General features: G+C 39.3%; 1 long non-coding RNA gene across 1 annotated transcript; it reads left to right on the plus strand.

Annotated features, from left to right (window-relative positions):
• Nucleotides 1-2607: 2607 nt before the first annotated feature.
• On the plus strand, nucleotides 2608-3297 carry LOC113948227. The gene is made up of 2 exons (XR_003528044.1): nucleotides 2608-2817; nucleotides 3169-3297. It is a non-coding gene; the product is annotated as an uncharacterized LOC113948227 (long non-coding RNA).
• Nucleotides 3298-13724: the final 10427 nt, after the last annotated feature.

Below are 13724 nucleotides of genomic sequence, written 5' to 3' on the forward strand. Positions count from 1 at the left end.
CACTCAAAAGAAATACAAGACCACAAACATTTTAAATAGGCAGCTAATATAACAGAGTATTTACTCTGGAGGTCAATATAGATTTTAATAGGAAAATTATATCCACCCCCAAATATACATGATGGAAGCAAAAAAAATTGAAGTACCACAATTTACACAAGCAGGAGATATTCAGATATAATGGTATTTGTATTGCTGACTAGGTGATACTTGGTTCCTGGGGTTGGATCCCTTGTGATTAACAATTTCAGAACATTTCCCTTACATTAAAAATTCTAAGTTGCTTAAAGAAGACTAGGATGACACATGATTCTATAATTAAGTAGGCATTAGACTCTCATCAGCAGAAGTGAGCAACTCTGCATTCCACAGACCAAAGAGGAACATGGTAACCTACATTTTCTCCTTCCTGACAGCAGGAGCTGGTGAGAAATTTTTGGTAACAGACCCTAGCAGAGTGGAAGGGTGCTCAGCTGTGTTTGAGGGAGACTCCAGACCAGCAAAAACAAGCTCTGTCCAGCATGGCACAGGGGAAGGGTATCTTTTGACAGAAACATATCTTGTGGCTCTTGAGGTGCAGAAATTACGTTTTTAACAACAAAATCTCAACACAGTAAGATCCTGATCCAAATTCCGATGAAATTACACATTCCTGCTGACTTCTGGAAATTACAAAATTTAAAAATTCTAGCCAAATTCTCCAAAACTGAATAACTGTGTTATTTAATAACAGTATCTACAGCCTGTCAAAGAGTTAAAATGCCTGTCCACAGTTTCAGTAACACTTTACCCCAAAAACACAAGGTCAAAATCACTTCTCTGTGGCTAAGGTGTTCTCCTGGCAATGTGATTGAGAAGCCTTTCTCAGATGTTGGGCTCCCAGTAGTCCCATTGACACTGTAAAGGGAATTTTGTCCTCTGGAAGGTCAGAGGAAGACCCCACATTATCAGCTGTGAGTCAATTACTGAAATCTAACTGTCTCCCATTTCTGCATAATTTTTTAGGCATAATTTAAATTTGATAGAAGAAGGGAAGATGTCCCATTTCTATCAGTTCCTCCAGTAATACAGTTCTCCAAACATATTAGGCCTCTGAGAAAGAGATTAGCTTGAGAGATTAATAGTTTTTGGAGAAAGAAAGCCTCTTTTCTCCAGACAATATCATCAGTAACTTAGTCTACTAATTGAATCTCTTCTTTCTTCCCAAGCAGACCAGATGCGCCAATCCATTTCCAAGACCAACCTGATCCACAAACATGAAGGATGAACTAAAAGAGAGGTAGTGTTTTTTCTAGTAATTTGAATTTTGCACACACTATTGTTCATGAAAGTTCAAGTGAACTAAAGAGTGATCACTTAAATCCCAAAGCTCAGCAGGTGTGGACATAACCAATAATGAGAACTAACTACACTGTGATACCAAACCCAGCTGGTTTATAGACCTGAAACAGCCTGGACTGTAGCAAAGCACCACTCCTCAAATGCAGCTTTATTTCCATTTACACACATTTCTGAGATGATAAATGAGGCCAGAAGAGAAGACAGGAGAACCATGGAAGTTGTGCTTCACCCTGGAATGGCAGCTGAAGACCAAGTGAGATACCCAAGAAAGCTAAAATGTGTGTGTTCAGGCAAGACATTGACATCCTTCAGGTTTCAGTGGATGATCATGGGCTATTTTTCTGCACTCCTTCACAATCCACGTTCCACTGCTGAAGGCAAAATCCTGTTCCTTTTTTTTTTTACCTCTACATCATTTCTCAATATCTTCCATTAAATTAATTGAGAAAAGAAATTACAGGGGTGGTAAGATGCATTGCCAAAATTACTCATCTTTGAGGTCTACTGTGAATTATTTGTTCTTGTATCTCATTTGAGTTCTATGACTCTTTCAGCAGCCAAATGTGCCCAGCAGTTAAAAAATCAATAGACTCCTACTGAGGAGTAAGTGTGTTCCCATCTTCTGCACTGATTTGTTCTGTAACCTCTGACAGGACCACTTTACTTTTTGGCTCCCACTTTGATTGTTAAACTGTATGCAATAATAGCCCAGAGAGTGCAGTGGCAATTCTTGATGTTGGGGAGCAGAGTCTCCTCTCCTCTGATCAATGTCCAGCAGCAGCAGATTGGAGATATTTGCCTCCTTTGATCATCCTGCCCTTGCCCACCTTGGCCAACACTTTTTCTGGAGAGCACCATGAGACCCACAGGGCAGCACAATGCTACCAAGGATCAAACTCTGGTGCAAGTCTTGCTGTGAGACCCCTTTCCCCTGCCAAGACCCAGTGAAACTGTGAGCTGAACAGGAATTTGCCAGCACAAAACTCGCTACAGAGCTAACCAGGAGCTATGTTTACATTATCACTCTAAGGTAGAGCCAAATCTGTAAGTTTATTGGTAACTGCAAGTCTTGCTGGCTTTATCATCAGGGTATTTCTGAGAACTGCGATAGCTGTGTTAAAAACCAGGATCATTTACATGGATCCCTATGCAAGATCATAAACCAGATTTCTCCCAGACTTAATACTGCTTTATAATCTCTAACAGTTAGCACCCATACTGTTTGGGTTGCAAGAGACCTAATTAGTCACCCTTATAGCTTCCACCAGCAGTAGGGTAAGAGCAGCAGTTTTAATTAAAAGTTTATATGCAAACATATCTCACAATTTCTGTGTGACAAATGATTCTCCTCACCCTGTGGTTTCCCTGCTGCTGGTCAGAACAAAATTCTTGCCTTTGCAGAATTGAACCTTTTTGTCAAAACACAGGAAGACTGCAGTGATTCTCACACCTTTATCTTGGACTTCTGTATAAGAGGTAAATTTCTTTCTGTTATCCCTACCATTTTATCTGTTTAGAGCTTAATTCCACAGATGATACAGTTTGTAATTGTTTTAAAACAAAGACTATTTTCTTCTGCATTTGTACAACAGATATCTCAACACTAATATACTGGAAAAAAATAATAAATCTTTGAAGTATTCTCTTTTTAAGTAATTTTATGGCATTATGACTATAGTGAAATAAAATGTCCAAAGCAATAATTGTACAAGTTATGTTAATGGCCAAAAAAATGAGAAATTATACGAGTAAATACATGTCTAATTTAAATGGTCTGGATGTGTCTGCTGAGTGGCTATTTCTTTCTTTTTTTTCTCCTCATATTAGCTTCCAGTTCTGATTCTTCCCTTTCCATGCAACCCTCTGAAATGGACTTTTCTCACTTTGTGGATACCTAAACCAGGCTGTTGCTACAATTGCTGATGTAAATTCTTTTCATAAACTGAAAGAAAGGTTTGAAGTGATTTTTTTTTTTTTCAAATCAGCATATTGCAGTAGATCAGTTCAATATCATCTGTTCTTTGTGTCATTATGTTCAATGCAAATTCATTACCACATAGTCTTGGATCAGCACAGATGAAGTCTACTTAGTACAGTTTTCTGCATTCAGGCACAGTGCTTCAAATACGTGCAGACATTAGTGTAGTTTTTTCAATGCAGAATTATTTAACTGCAGACAGCTGTGACATCCAAAAACTGCATACACAATCCTCTGTAGTGTTGCATCTCCATTGATTAAAAGATTCCACATCAGTATACACAAGCTAGTGTTTGTATATGTTCAGAGCTCTGCACTTGCACCTATACGTATACCAAGATATCAAAAAAAGGAGATATAGATTTGTTGCATTTCTCACTCTAGAGATTGAAAGTTAAGCCCATATGGGCAGTGCTTTTTCCTCTTAGAAGGAAAAAGAAATATCACATTTACTCTTCTCGGTACATCAAAATCAGAAAAAAGGAATATGATCAAGAAAATGTTGGTCTATTCTTAGCTCTCAGCACATATTCAAAGCTCAGAACTCTGGCAGTTTTTGGTATGGCAAAGAATTCCCAGTGTGAATCTCTCCTGATAGTTAAGGTCCTCCCCTTACTCTTCCAAACTATATCAAATTTTCCATTGTCTTATTTTCCAATTCGCTTGTTGTTCACCTGTAACAGTCTTGTTGTGTAAGTTGTTTTTGCCCGAGTAACAATGATGAATGAGATTGTAATTGTTAGATGTTTCCTAAATTATTTGTTTTATTAACTTTCCCAGAATTTTTTTCTAACTTTTCCATTGCCTTTGACCTTGTGCATGTGATCAAATTACTTCTGTATTTATTCAGCTCTTCAGCCTCTTAATTGGTGTATGCTATGTTTGAACTTAAAAAATCTTAAATGATTCTCTGAAAAGCCCTCTTGTCTTCCACAAGTGTTATTTCATTTGCAGCATATAACCACATGCAGTTACTGAACTAGTAGCAGTTTCATTAATCCTTGCAATTAAGCTGTTTCCTTCTGCATCCACATCCTTCTCCTCAAAAGTCCATGAAATCACTATGTTTGTCCAACTGTCGGCGGTGCCCTTAAAACTTGCTACTTAGACTGAAGAAAATAATATTTTTTCTGATCTGTTCACTGTTAATTTATCAGCAATTTTTAAAACAAAAATCTTAAAAAAAGTACATTTATTTTAATGGCTTAAATACACATTTAAAGTCAGAGTCCATGAAACATGTGGAATACACTAACCACCTTAGATAGCTGGATGGACATGGAAAACAGCCATAACAGACCAGCAATTTACCAGATTAATAATATTCCTCTGTATATGAGGAACACCAGTTAATACAGAAGCAAAAGTGAAAAGGCAGAGAATCAGACAATGCCCCTGACTGTCAAATGCAAATAGGTCATTAATCCTAAAATACTCATATGGTATTTGCAAAATATTTAGCTAAAAGGCCAGCTATTGTGTTCCCAGTCTGCTTTTATTATTCTTGGGAGAATGTACCACTATATCAGCAATAAGGAAAAAGACACACAGTTTTGGGATTTGTCCATGGAAAGAGAGAAAAGCAGCAAGATGTTACAAAAGGGCCACTACAGGCTGCAGATGTTTGGCGCTGCCAGATTTAAAGACCGAGCTCCAGAAGCACCCGCCAGGAATAAAAGCCATGAACAAGTGTAGTTTTGCCAGAAAGAAAGTCAACAGGCTTCAACTTACACCAGCAAAATGCTCCCAAAAGATTATTTCCCTTGCAGTTTGATAGAACTACAGTGCTTTATGCAATGATGTAATGTAATAATGTTACATTTTTCTCCTTTTTCGATGCAAGTGATTTGTTTAGGAGTGGAACATGTGTAGAAGTTGAGATACAGAGAACCAAGGGGCACATGTTTACTGTGAGGGGTGATCAAGGGTTACAGCCCAGAAGAGCACACAGCCCTCCAGCTCCACAGCTGGTTGAGAGCCACATGGTGCAGAGCTCAGTCCTGAGAGAGGCTGTGTGTGCCCTTGAATAACCTGTCTTGGAAACTCTAGACAAACAGCATGTCATTCCAAGGCACTTGCTGAAATCTGTTCTAATAACTGAGAGCCTCAAGGTGCAGTTGTCCCTCACTTCTTATTTATTCTCGTTTGCAATTTCTCTTCACTCTTGTTTTAATTTCAGAATGATTTTCTGCTGAATCTGTATGGATGGGCAGAGTGCTCTAAAATAGATAAATGTGAGATGAGAGTTAGAAATATCAAACACTGCTGGTCTCCGTGTCCTAATGTAGATGAGTGCTTAGCTTTAAAATTGTTGGTGAATTCTTAATAGTTCCTCTTCACTGTGCCAAACTGTCCTTTTTACCAACTGGTTGACAACAAAGTGATGTTTCCCCTCCATATAACTTAAGACAGTAGATTTGCAGCATTTTGGAGGTGCCATACCTCAAGATACTGTCACGCCCTTCCTTCTAGCAATAGAGATACTATTAAACCAGAGTCAGTTAGTTTTTCCCTCTTTAAAGCTAAATGGAAGAGGAGTAGTACAAAACTGGTAGAGCTGAAAGATAGCATTGTACATTGGGTATCCTGTAAATGTGGGTTTGTGTCAGGAATTATTTTCTTAACCAGGTACTGAGGGCAAAAAGCCATTATTCTCTCCATGTATGATATGTCACAGTAAAAAATCATCTGTAGCAGACTGAAGATGGAGCTGGAATTAGATTCAGTGTTTGCATATGTTAGTAGTTAATGGAAGAAGCCCAGAGGTCCAGTCCTGCAGAACCGAGTCATGTGAGTAAATCCTGTCAGAGGCAGCTTTGGTGCTGGTGGGGTCCATCTTGCACAGGCCCAGTGGAAGTGCTCCACTGTGGAGTCCTTACCCTGCGGGAATGGTCCATGGCTTGGCTGCATGTAGCTCACAGATTGTCAGCCTAAATGAGATCACTGCTATGTAAGCATTAAGGACAACGGCCACCTGCTATTACAATGTACATATAATAAATTGTTTTTATATGAAAATGTGACATCTGCCCGCTCTAATGGAGAAGCTTAGACTTGAATGCCATTCAAAACCTCCTTCAAATAACAGAAAGACAATCAAGTATATTCTTCGATTGGAAAACCTGAATACTTAGTTTTGTCTTTGCTCCTTGAGGTGTTGTCATAGCCCAAATTTACAAATATATGCGGTAAGTGAAGCATTAAGATTTCTTTCCTTTTTAAGCATAAAAACAGTTTTGGTCAGAATCAGACCAAGGGCAGACACATTTTTTGGTGTGAGGAGGACACTACTGGCAGGCAGGAAGGAATCCCACTGCAGACATCCCACTGCTGCCTATCACCACTTATGCTCTCAGAGGATATCACCTCTCTGATCTGCTGGAAGAGCTGCTTGCATAACTGCACCCCTCCCCCCCCCTCCCCCCGATTTTGTCAAAATTCCAAGTAAAATGCACAGACTGGGTTTTTCTATCTGAGGACTTAACTGGATGACAGAGTTTTCACATGCTGAATGCACATCAGTTGGACTGGAGGGGCAGTAACTTCCAAAGCGGGAGGGTACCTGGCCACTCATGACAAGTGGAGGGGTTCAGACTCAGTGGTGTGTGTTGGCCCTGAGCAGAGCAGGACACTGCCCTTGCTGTGAGAGCTGGGCGCAGCTGAGCTTGTACTCAAGCTTGTACTTGGAGCATGAGGCCGAGATCATCTGGGTTCTGCCCAGAAGTGTAACCGCGGAATGGGAAGTCAAAGAGCTGCATCATTTGGCCTCTGTGTCCAAATGTGGTGCTGAGCTGTGAGAAACAGACATAACAAGAGTCTTGGAGATTGCTTTGGCATCTTCTGTGTGCAGTTGCCTTGCAGCATGTTTTACAGCCTGCACATCTCCTGACAACCTTGTCTATTCATTGGCTACTCTGCCATAACATATTTACTTCTTGCAGATGATTAGCACATCTTGGAAGTACTTTTCTATGGTTGTCTCTTGCACATGCCTCTAAGCCTAATAAAGTTCTGTGTTTTTGTTGAGTGCATTGCTGTCTGCTTAGCTGTGAAAAACAGAAATGAAAAGCAGAGAAGCTGCTGTGTCTTCGCCAAAAGGTTTCATTTAAGTATTAAAAAATCAGCAAGCAACCAACATGTCATGTTCCCAGTCAGAAAACAGAGAGTTTTCCATGTAAGTGGTTGTTTAATGTTGTGAATAAATCAATCTTCCCAATATATTTCATCTAATTAACAAGGTTCAATATACCTTATGTGAATTACCTGTTTTCTCACATCAAGTGTTTAAAGAAGTGAACAAAATTAGCACTGTAAACACTGTAAAGTATCAGTGGGAAAAAGTCCATCTTCACTGTCCATTAACAACATGTTTTAGAAGGTGTCACTGAGATAATATGAGCCCCACTATATCCTTCCTTCATCCTAGGCCTGTGTTGCTCTCATGGATACCTTCAACCCATGTAAGTCAGCTTACACTGTTTGGTGATCACTTCGTGTAAAAGCACAGCTGTGTATTGTTCAGCAGATTGCATCAAGCCACATCATCTACATGACACTTTTGAAACCTGCATTCAAATAAATTTGAGAAGCTGACCACCTTGTTTCTTAGGTGACTGCCAAATTCTGAAAGTGCTGAAAGTGGTGGTCAATTATCTGTGCACCTTCCTTAAAGAGCGAGATTGGTATCCTGTGTGTAGGAAGATGTTCTGTCCAAACAAATGAGGGACTATTAAGACCAGTACCACCTGGAGGAGGCCCTGGGGTACTAGAGGTGGTTGGGGCAAATTGTTTTCAGTCATTTCTAATTTCTTCATGGAGAAGTTCTGGAGCTATTGCTGTATATCTCCTCTCTGCAGAGGGACTTGATCTCCACTGTATCACAGTAGTACTCTTTCAGAAATGCCAGCATGAAGCATGAAAATACAGTATGAACCACAATATCCATTGTCTTTCATATCTGTCTCTGTTTCTTCTCTGCCACCAACCCCCCACCACTGCATATCTCTGCAATGCTCTGCTGTTGTTTGAGCCACTCTTTCTCTCTAAAAAATGTCAACACATCATAACCACACCATGTGGTGTTAGGAGAATGTCCTCTAGTGTATCCAAGTACTTTATCACCTCTACACATGAACAAAATTAAGCATCATCCTGGGCAAATAAAAGTTTTATGGTAACATAACATCAGCTGAGGAAATTTCAAGGCAGTACTTCAGCACTGCTCCTGTGTAGAGTGCTCGAAGTTGTGGGGGTACTGCCAGCAAGCCCAGTGCTGATACACACACATACAAACCAAGCCCTGTGGACACAGCAGCCAAAGCTTTTGACATTCCAGGAGACGTGTGTGCACAGAATTTGATCTGCCTTCTCAAAAAGCAGAGGATGGACGTTGGCATCCTGTGGCACAGAAAGGGTGGTCATTTAGTGTTTGTCGGCAGTCATATCCCTCAAAGGCAGACCGTCCAGGACTGAAAAAAAAATCAGATGAGCTGAAGGAGCCCTTTGAGGAGAGAGAGGGAGAGTGGGAGGAGATATCTTCACTGGGACAGGTGTTGAATGTGGTACTGAAGATGTAGAAGTGTTAAACATATTTAAACACTACAACATTTAGTAAAAGACAGAGTAGTTCTAAAGATGTCTGATCTAAGTAGTAGGTTTTTATCCCATCTATAGAAGATGGAAAACACCTTCCACTTTATTTGAACGTAAAATCCTTTGCAGAGACAAAAGCTGCATTACACTGTAAAGCATTTACAGAGATACTTCTAATACTTTAATTGCAGCATACAGAAGGAGATGCAATATTACCCTCACTGAGCGGTACTCCTCTAGCTTTCTTTGAAGCCGGTGGTAGGCTACTACTGCCATCAGTCAGAAACAAATTGGGCTTTGAATATGTACCCATTTAAGTAAATTGCTTGTTAGCTTCTCCCATTAAATCTTCAGTTGAATGTACCATTGCCAGGCTGAGGTAAAACCCACATTCATTTTGAGAGGCAACATAGAAGTCTAACATTGCAGAATATGGACTGTTTTGTCTTCTTTGCTTCCTTCAGCCACTCCATAGAGGGAAAGGTAGGCAAGGCAAAACCAGCCAGAACACACCTCTGGCTGGTATGAAGTCATAGTCTCTGGTAGCCCAGTGTTGTCATTGCTGGGCACAAACCGTTTGCAGTGTCTCAGAACAGAGGCTTGCGTGCCTTGCTCACCTAAATTTGTCTTCCCCTGTCTGGACCTTTGTTTTTACAAAACAAGTTTTGGTTTTCTTGTTTTCAGCCAGGTTGTTTTTGACACACAATCCAATTACCAGATCATAAGGTGCAGCTTTCTTGGAACTCTACAAGAGTCTGGAGACCTTCAAGTGAATCTCAGAACTGTGGGATTCTGTAGGAATTCCAAGTGCCAGACTGCCTGCCTTTTCCTTGTTGACCTCTCAGAGAAATAACTGAGAAGACAACAGTTTCTAATAGATTTTGTTGCTGGAGAATACAATATGGTCTTTCCCCAGCACATTTACCAAAATGAATATAAAAGTTGCTCATTCCACAAAACTCTTAAAAAGCCCTGCATGCAATAAAAGGGTTAATAACTCAGCTTCTCCTGTGCCTATAGACATTAGCTTTTATGGCTAAATGTTAAATTTTACAGTTACATATATTTTATATGCACTGATTTTTATTGCCGAGCCAGTTCTGCATTTATGAATCATCCTCATATCCTTTAGCTATTTGAATCCAGGAATGAAAGTTAAAATGCTGCTTAGTACTAACAGTGTTGATTTGTTGGGTTTTTGTTTGGTTGATTGGTTTTGGTTGGTTTTTTTTGTTTGTTTGTTTTTAAATCAACTTACAAAGCACAATTAAAAATTCTTATTTTCAGGAAAGAAAGTTTAAACTAATGAACATCTGAAGTGACATATATCTCAAAGAAATCAGTATAGACAGTTAAAGAACTAAAAATTCTACAAAATTTAACGTATGAAGAATAACTCAAGAATGAGACAAAGACCCTTTCCTATTCGTACATACTTCTTAAACACTTTTTTTAAAAAACAAACTCTTCTCTCCAAAAGATAAGTAAACCTGCAAATTTTAATATAAACATCACTTACCCCTACACCCTCACTAAAATATTTCTGTAATTTCCAAAAATGCCATGTGTTCTGCTACCAAACTGGACCAAGAAGCTTGTGGAGCTTATCCACAATGTTGTCCTCAGAATCATTTATGGAATATATATTTCATCCACAGGGTCTACATCTTGAAACACAGTTTATTATTCTGGGCTCATGGCAACATTCAGCACTTTGGGTTCAAAAGCTGCTGACAGTTCATTTCCATTGCTCAGTTTCTGCATTTCTGGGAGTCCTGGAGAGCCGGCGGGAAGCACACCTTCAGCTAAAGATATGGGGAAAAGATTTTTATTAGCAGAAGATACCTATCAAACTAAATTACACCATGACTCTTTCAGGACAGACAAATTCATTTGGGTGGAAATGTAAAAGTAATTGTCATAAAAATAGACACTTCTCACACCATTTTCAAGTGATATAGCATTCCTGCTAGCTACAGGGCAGCCAACCTAATCCTTCACTAGAGAAGCAACCACTGGATGTATATTTATTAGTTACCCAAAAAATCTGAAAAAGAAGAAAAATAATTAGGAACAAAAAGTTAACAATCTGAGAGCTGAAATGCAGCATCAAATGCAAGAGTGTGAATTAACACAGACTTAATGCTGTAAAGGTTCATCTCTGAACCAAGCCCAGCAAGTCCCTTCAGCACAATTCTAACTATAAACACATCAGACGAGACCCATCAGGGTACGACTGCCGAGAGCCATTATAGTGTGGCAATGAACACAGTACCAGCACCTTGCAGGGTTGCACCCTATATGCCCATTTTATATGTCCTGGAGTGTAAAATTTAACTGCATATACCTTCCAAATATACAGTATATACAAGCAGAGAGACACAAGTATGCAGATCCAGAAGTCTGCTTCTCTTCTTATTGTTGTAATTGAAATGTTTGAATAGCCACAACTGAGAGAGTTTAAATGATATCATTTTTGTTAAAAGGACCTCCAGTTCACACATCTTCATAAATCCTTTGAAAATTAATTCTTCAGCCTCTATGTAAGTTTTTTCCCTAAACAGGTACCTTTTGCATCATTCTCTATTTTTTTTTTGTCTTAGCAATAACTATCACATATTGCCTATCATGAAAAGTCATTAAAGGAAAATTAAATGCCACAGAAAATGCCACAGATTTTCTAAGGCTTATTACATGCCTTTAATTTCTTTATAAATTTGTGTTGACTTAGGTGTAGGCAAGAGTTCTGTTGCAGGAATGAAAGTTGCCAACTACTATGAGTGTCTCAGAAACTTTCAGGGATGAGGTACAAGAGTTAGGAGACCTAAAGTATGAATAAGTTCCAGCATTCCCAGATGTTTCCTATAAAGGCAAAATGAAACCGTAATGTGATCTCAATATAGTCAAGACCAATTTCCATTTTAACTCTATCAAATGATCAGTGGATCATGATAAGTGATCCTGATAATTCTGTCTGTCTGATATTTTCCCATGAAGTTCTTGCTTTCAGTGGCTTATATTTTGCCAAACATAATCATTTGTAACACATTTTCTTTATGTACTCTAGCTGGTTATGTTTTTGTTTTGATTCTTAGATTTTGGTACAGCCAGTTCAGCTGTTTCTGAGAATAAGAGGGGGAAAGGGTCAATAACTTTGCAAGAGCTTGAACTAATATTTCACATGTTCATTATGTTTACACATAGCAATAGGGAAATGCAACTTGGCAAAATTTGTGCTGTGCCCATGAAAAACCTCTAATTTGGGCAAATACTGAGTTTCTTATATATATATATAACAAATATATAGAAAATATTTCTAAATATAATGCATATATATATATAACATATTTGCAGTAACAATGATAAGCAGAACTTAATGGATGTTTGATGAAAATAATACTGGGCATCCCATCTGCACTGACCACGCTTCATTCCCCCTGTAACAACATATAAACACCAATTATAGCAAACATACCATCAGGAAAAGATTCTTAACTCTGGGTGAATTTTCACTTCAGAGATCACCCTTGACTAGGGAAAACAAACAGTTAAACTGGGGGCAGAGGAAGAACCTTAGCTCTAAGAAATCTACTTCTCTGAGTTTCTGCTGCTCCAGAGCATTCTCGCCTTGATCCCCTCCTGTTGTCCTGACCTGCTGGGTTTTGCCAGCTCACAGCACTACTGGGAGGTCCACAGAGGGCCACTGTACAACTGCAAAAGCCAAATTCATTATTCCTCTGTTAGAAAGAGCAGGCTCAGTACCATATGATTCCAACAGAAATTAGTCTATGTTGCTAAACTACTACCTTAACACCCCAAATGCACTATATGCCTATCTGTAAAAATCAGAGTAAGATTCACCTCAAGAACCATGAACAGAACCCACAGCTGACAATCTATATTACTGCCCTATGACTGATACACCGATCTCCGCACAGACAGCTGGTCTGTGTAAGTGTTACCAGCTGCTTCTTGAATTCATCTAGTGGAAGTCTGGGCTGTGTTACTAAATGTCTTTAGATCAGTGATTTTGACTGTCCTTTGTGGACCTACTAAATGGAATTAGATGTGGTAAATTAATTTAATTAATTTTTTTAAGAAATTTTGAAAGTGTTAGAAGACTACACTCTCTGCAAGACTTAGTATTTCAAGATAGGAAATACAAATATTAAGGTTGTTCCTTATAAACTGTCACTTGGGAACAGATGTGCTGAACTGGTGAGTTCTAACTGTCATCCCTCTTATCTTTAAGTGTCTCCCTGCAAGTCGGGTTGATCTGGATGACACGGGCAATAACAACTATCACCTGAAAGCCTGTAACTGCATGAACATATGATAGTTGTCTGGACTGACCACCACCCTCATGGAGAAGGATCACTGGAGATTAGCAAATGATTGCAAGAAGAACAGTGGAAACTCATCTAATTTAGGTCTTTCAGAGCACAAGATTCAGGTCCTGTCCCTTTCAAGGAATCATAGGAAGGTTGAGATTGGAAGGGACACATCAAGAGGAGGTCACCTGGTCCAACCCCTCTGACCAAGCAGGGCCACCCAGAGCCAGTTGCCCAGAACCATGTCCAGGTGGGTTTTTTTTAATATCTCCAAGATGAGACTCCACAACCTCACAGTGAAGAAGTGTTTCTCCACATTCAGAGGGAACCTCTTGTGTTGCAGTTTGTGCCCATTGGCTCCAGTCTTGTCACTGGGCACTGTTGAAAAGAACTTGGCTCTGTCCTCCGTGTACCCTCTGTTCAGCTACTTAGATACATTGATAAGATCCCACAATCTCTTCTCCAGGCTTTCTCTTCTCCAG

Source organism: Corapipo altera, unplaced genomic scaffold, assembly GCF_003945725.1.
Source record: "Corapipo altera isolate COAL_440 unplaced genomic scaffold, ASM394572v1 51, whole genome shotgun sequence".
NCBI lineage: Eukaryota > Metazoa > Chordata > Aves > Passeriformes > Pipridae > Corapipo > Corapipo altera.